Consider the following 5,642-nt stretch of genomic DNA (forward strand, 5'->3'; position numbering starts at 1 on the left):
GGTGAACGATGGAGATGAGACAGCAGCTGTTTCTCTAGAAAATAAAAATGCAAGGATGGATTTTTTTTCCATTATATTTCTACAAATTAAGCAAAAAGTCCAGGGCTAGGAGGTAAAGAGAAGGGCTCCCTAGAAGGGCTGGCAAGGTGAGAGAGAGGCTAGACCCCATCACGTGGGAAAGTGAGCAGCTGAGGGGTAGGGGTCTACCTGGAGGGACAATGGACAGATTGACGTGTTCAAAGAAAAATAGTAGGGAAGACAAGCTGATGAAAGTCCAGATCCCAGCACTGCAGAGACTGTGGGAAAGGAGTGATAAATAAAGAGACATCTGGGCACTGCTAGGGAGAAAACTTACTGTGTTTGAAGACTCTGCTCAAAATGCCTTGGGAAGAAAGGAAAACAACTTGGGAGAACTACAGAAGTGTCTGACAGTTAAGATTTGAGAGTGGAAAAAAATATTTTCCAGCACCTAAGCTTCCGGAAACACAGGCATGTGTCACTTAAAGACAAGGATGCATTCTGAAAAATGCAGCATTAGGCAATTTGTACCTACACAAGCCTGGCCGATACAGCCTATCACTCCCAGGCTACAAACCCCTGGAGCACGTTACTGCACTGAACACTGTATGCAGTTGTAGCACAATAGTAAATATTTGTGTATCTAAACCCAGAAAAGATAATACAATATTATCTTACAGGATTACCATTGTACATATGGTTCGTCACTGACTGAAAAATCATTACGTAGTCCAAGATTGTATTTATAAGTTCCATATACATTTCATCTGTGTTAAAGCTGAAAATATTACAGAACTTGTTCCTAGCAATGAAATAATAGGAAAAAAGCCTGACGGTCCTTATGATGAAGTAAAAATGAGCTATTTTAATAAGGGTTATTTTCTCCCCATAATCCCCCAACGTATCATCAGAATTTATAGCCTTTTACTGATATTCCTGGAAAACGGTGGCATGCCGTCAGCCAGGAAATTACATTTCTGATGTGTTCTTTGTAAAACAGAAATATAGATGCACATGTGTGCACGTGTTTGCGCGCATGCACACCCAACTGATTTGTGATGGGGAGTTAAGTGGTGTGGAGACAAAAGATTCTAAACCAAATCTTTGCAGGTTCAGAGTTTGTGGAATAGCTTAGAAATTAGGGAGGAGGTAAGAAACTCCTTAAGGACATTTATCTATGATTAAAAATTTCAGAAGTTTAGAATTTTCACCAGCCTTGCAAATAATTTACTGCATTTATTCTAAAATTATGCTACGAGGAAATCACAGAGACTCAAGCATGCGTCTCAGTAATCTACAAAGAAGTAAATGCCATACAAAGAAAAAATTCTCAAACTACTTAACATTTTCATCACCTATAAACACACATACAGAGAGATGTTCTTGTTTGAGATGTAATTTAATGTAGAAAGAAGTTCTGCAGCTAACTAAACAGAAAATTCTCAATTTAGTCTAACATTCTTATTTGACAGATCAAGAAACAGACCCCAAAAAATAAAATAACCTCCTGAAAGTTGCAGAGCTAGTTAAGTGCATAGTTAGGACCCTGACTTCGTTTGGGTTCTCCTCAAAGCAAATCCCAAGACAAAGATTCACGTTCAAGTAGTTTCTTTGAAAAGTGATGCTCAGGTGCTCGCTTCGGCAGCACATATACTAAAATTGGAACGATACAGAGAAGATTAGCATGGCCCCTGCCAAGGATGACATGCAAATTCGTGAAGCGTTCCATATTTTTAAAAAAAAAAAAAAAAAAAGAAAAGTGATGCTCAGAACTACAATGAGAAAATGGAGAAAGTGAGATAAGAAAGGAAAAAAAAATTTTAAATGCTTTGTGAATGAGAGGGTTACCACTGTGGGTAACTGGAGCTCATTCTTCTTCTTTTTTTTTTTTTTTTTCAGTTTTTGGCTGGGGCCTGGTTTGAACCTGCCGCCTATGGTATATGGGGCCAGCGCCCTACTCCTCTGAGCCACAGGCACCGCCCTGGAGCTCATTCTTGCTGCTGGTCTTCTGAGAAACCATGTGGAGCGAGTCTCTGAATTATTCCACCATGGAATTGGATACTGGGTTTCTAGCCATCATCTCCCATCCCTTACGAATTGAAGATTGCCCTTGGAGACATTAACTCCTCTGCACCATGAGCAGCTGAGTAAGCTCCTGAGGGTCCAGAGAAAGTGCTCAGATGAGTAGCAAAGAACCACGTAGGCTTGAGGTGGGAATCCACATACAGCAAACCACTGTCATGGCTGCAGATGAGCTCAGGTGAGCCCAGGGCAATGAGGCAGGACATCCACAACACCTCTACCACCTGGAACCCAGGTCTTCTTGCTCCCAAAGCTGATATAACACCAAAGGCATGAGTGGGCTCTTTTAGTCTTCGTCAAGGACCAGCTTCCTGAAGAACTACTTTTCAGATACACAGAAACCAAAGCTACTCCCACTTTCCAGGACCCTACAGAAGAAGTGCGATTTCACATACACGTTAGTTACAGATAAATTTTACTCTATTTCAACTGCAGTCTGTTGAATGCTTCTCCAAAAGAGAGATCTAGAATTTCATCAAATGAAAGGGAATTAGATGACAACAGGGATCCAGACAGCACTTTTCTTCCAAAGGAATTTTGTTTGAGCCAGGGCAAAGGAGCTCTGAGAGATTGCTCAGGGGTAAACAGAGCTGTAAAGCCAGTGTGAGCTGTGCGTGGGTTAATCCCATGAGCTGGATCAGAGAAGGTAAGAGAGAAGATTCTGGTAAACCACAACATTAGGCATGAAAAAGCACAGTAGAAGGAAGGATGGTCGGCTGAGAAGTCCCCAGCTAAGAGAAGGAGGCAAACAGCTGTCATTTCTTTTTCTCACTTTAAGACGCTGATTCTTTTACCAAGGGTGGTGCTCTTGCCAAAATACGAGCAAACATTTTCCAGCCCTGCCCCACTGAAAATTTCATATCTTTTCAGCAGGAATTTGGAATATTTTTTCACAGTTTAAAAAATAATTATTGGAAATGTCTTATCTTTTCCCTAGTGAATGGTTTAAAATAATAATTTGAGTTTGATTAAGTGGGCATGATTTGCTAATATCACTCTGCCAACACTTAATTGTTTTAGGGGAATGACATTTACAGGAGCCTCTTCTTCAGTAATCTAAATTATCTGGGATGTAGGAGAGTCTTGCTTTCTAATTCAATATATATTTCTGGTCCTGTCATCCCCATATATAAACGAATACCTAGATTTCTCAACACTCCTCCTACCCCAGAAGCTACAAGGAGAAGTCATATTTACTCTATGCCAAGCAATGTACTATAAATTCTACTCATCCCCTAAATCCAAAGAATTTATTGATATTATTTCCAACTCATGTTCGTGAAACACATTTGTCAACAGCTTAAATATTGAAAGGCACATACTAGATGCTGTAACAGACACAAAATGGAACAAGGAAGTTCTCGAGGAAATTACTGCCTGGTAAAACCAAAATGACTTTTAATATAGGATAGAGTATGTTTCATCCCTGAAGTTATTTAAGTAAATGTTACCAGAGTTCAAATAAAAAACTGTTATGATAGGAAATGAGACCCCAGTCCTATGGTGAAGAAAATAATAAAGCCTAAAAATCAAATCACATAAAGCCTTGGAACATTTGCAACTGCCTCCAAAATTCAACACAATTGTGAATACGCAAGTCGATTCCCTGGAAGACTGTCTGAGCCCAGGCGCTCTTTGCTTTCCTGTTTAATCTCTATAGTTCTCTATCTGATTTTGTCTGTAGCTTTAAAACTATGTTAAGGCTTGGAGAATGGACTTGAGATTCATTTCAGGTTCACAAGTATCTCTTGTCTTCTTTGGTAAAAGAAATGGGGAAAACTTATCTAAGTTCAGTGTATTTTAACACACATACTTTGCACTGACGGTGGGAGTCAGGTGCAGAGAGGGAACAAAATTTTCTGCCTAGAGAAATATTTATTTTTGCATTCTTCTCTCATGAATTTTTTCCCAAATGACCCAATATTCAAGTAAAAAAAATTATAAAATGTCATTAAATTAAACAGTCTGTTCCTTGAACTTTCTAGTAGAAAATAGCTAAAGAAAATATTCATTCGAAAATGCTTATCATAAGGAGAAGGGAAATAAAACATAATAATTAACATGGGTCAGAGAGTGTACTAAGCACTTTTCATGCATCACTTTTTCAATTTTTATGAAAACCCTGTGAAATAGTTACTCTTATAATTACTGTTGTACAAAAGATAAAACCGAGGTTTAGAAAAATTGTCATTGGTGAGTGTTACAGGAAGTAGGGATTTGAACCCAAATCTGTCTGATCTTTATCTTATAAATTTAACAACCACTAACAGTTTCAGAGTTAATGTTTTCTGGTTAGTAAACTAGAAATGGGATTTGTGGGAATAGATACTGTAGGAGTCAAGGGGAACTGCTCTCTGAAAGTTTGCTGGAAAATCAACTTGCACAAAGCAGATTAATGGGGGGAAGCACACAAATTTATTTAACTTGTACACAGAAGCCTTCAGAATGAAGACTCAAATACAGTAGAACCTCCATAGCTGACCACCTCCCTATATGAACTACCTCCTTAAGTTGACCTAAATTTCATAAACTGGACATGCACCAGATGTATGAGTCAGTACAGCAGGCCTAGTTCCCTATGTTGACCACCTCTATATGTTGACCAGTAGGTTACAGCCCCCTGGGTGGTCAACTTGCAGAGGTTCTACTGTATTTTGAGCTGCTTTATGAAGACATGTCCAACTTAAGGTAGAATGTTAATATTAAAAGGATACTAAATGAGAAGAGTTATTGATTACCAAAAATATATAGTAAGTTCTTCAATAAAAGAGTCTTGAAGGAGAAAACTGTATCCTTAACACTTATGCTTGGCTAATTAATGCTCAGATAGCTGTGTGGGTGTGTGTGTGCAGGTGCACACATGCAGGTGTACTGTCTTATTTCAAGCAAGTGTGATATTCAAAACACGTAGTAACTGGTATGGCACAGCCACAAGCCAAGTAAAAAGAGCCCCCTGCTCTTGCGAATTTTGGAAGAGCTTGCTTTGTTAGGCGTTAACAATTGAATGATTCATTGGAAGGGCGCGGAGGTAGGGGAGAGCTCGTGGAAGCTGCATGAGCTGGTTGGGTTGGATTAGCTGAATCAGCAAGGAACTATTTATAATTATTTAACTATTTCACCACGAATATGGCCACTAGACATTATCAGCCCAGGCTATTTTAAAATAAAGTGTTATAAATATGTGTGAGTGTTTGTGTGTGTGTGTGTGTGTATATATATATATATATACACACCCTATATATACACACACACTACATATACACACATACATCCTAGAAAAGAACATATTTAAATCTATTTAAAATTAAAAAGTTTGATACAGCAGGTACCAAAGTTTAACAGTCTTATTATACTGGTGTGATTTTAACTTCTGCATTTTTGCACAGTTTTCTACCTGCCACCAGCTTACCCACTCCACATCCTCCCAAAGGAAAAACTGTCATTTCTATAATAGGAAGTAAGAAACTAACAGACCCCCTCAGGTATTTATCACCAAATAACTATTAAATAAATGGGTACAGATAACTAATGCTACAAGGCTA

The 5,642-nt window shown here is 38.6% G+C and overlaps 1 non-coding gene across 1 annotated transcript; it reads left to right on the forward strand.

The window, feature by feature from the left end:
- The first annotated feature begins 1,647 nt into the window (after window positions 1-1,647).
- Window positions 1,648-1,753, forward strand: LOC111727378. Its single transcript, XR_002774944.1, has one exon. It is a non-coding gene; the product is annotated as a U6 spliceosomal RNA (small nuclear RNA).
- The last annotated feature ends 3,889 nt before the right edge of the window (window positions 1,754-5,642 follow it).

This window comes from Otolemur garnettii, unplaced genomic scaffold (genome assembly GCF_000181295.1).
Source record: "Otolemur garnettii isolate 467f Iridium unplaced genomic scaffold, OtoGar3 scaffold00103, whole genome shotgun sequence".
Lineage (NCBI taxonomy): Eukaryota > Metazoa > Chordata > Mammalia > Primates > Galagidae > Otolemur > Otolemur garnettii.